Below are 279 nucleotides of genomic sequence, written 5' to 3' on the forward strand. Positions count from 1 at the left end.
GGAACTTATTCTTACTCCAGAGGCTAATTAACACAGCACCACCCCTTGTGTGGTGAGAAGTAACACTTAAGCTCACAGTTTCCCTACTCAATTTACAACAAGATGTATCCTACACGTCCACGGATCAAGCTCCTCAAAACAATTCTAACTTTGCTCTGAAATTCCTCCATCTTCCCCCACAACTGCAACAATATATTGGGTGATATTTGATACTATTTGAATGAAACTTGATACTTCATATCCTGGTGTGTATGTATGTATGTATATATATATATATAT

The sequence above is a fragment of the Eptatretus burgeri genome, chromosome 8 (genome assembly GCF_056783735.1).
Source record: "Eptatretus burgeri isolate ZD-2024b chromosome 8, Ebu_testis_v1, whole genome shotgun sequence".
In the NCBI taxonomy this organism is placed as follows: Eukaryota; Metazoa; Chordata; class Myxini; order Myxiniformes; family Myxinidae; genus Eptatretus; species Eptatretus burgeri.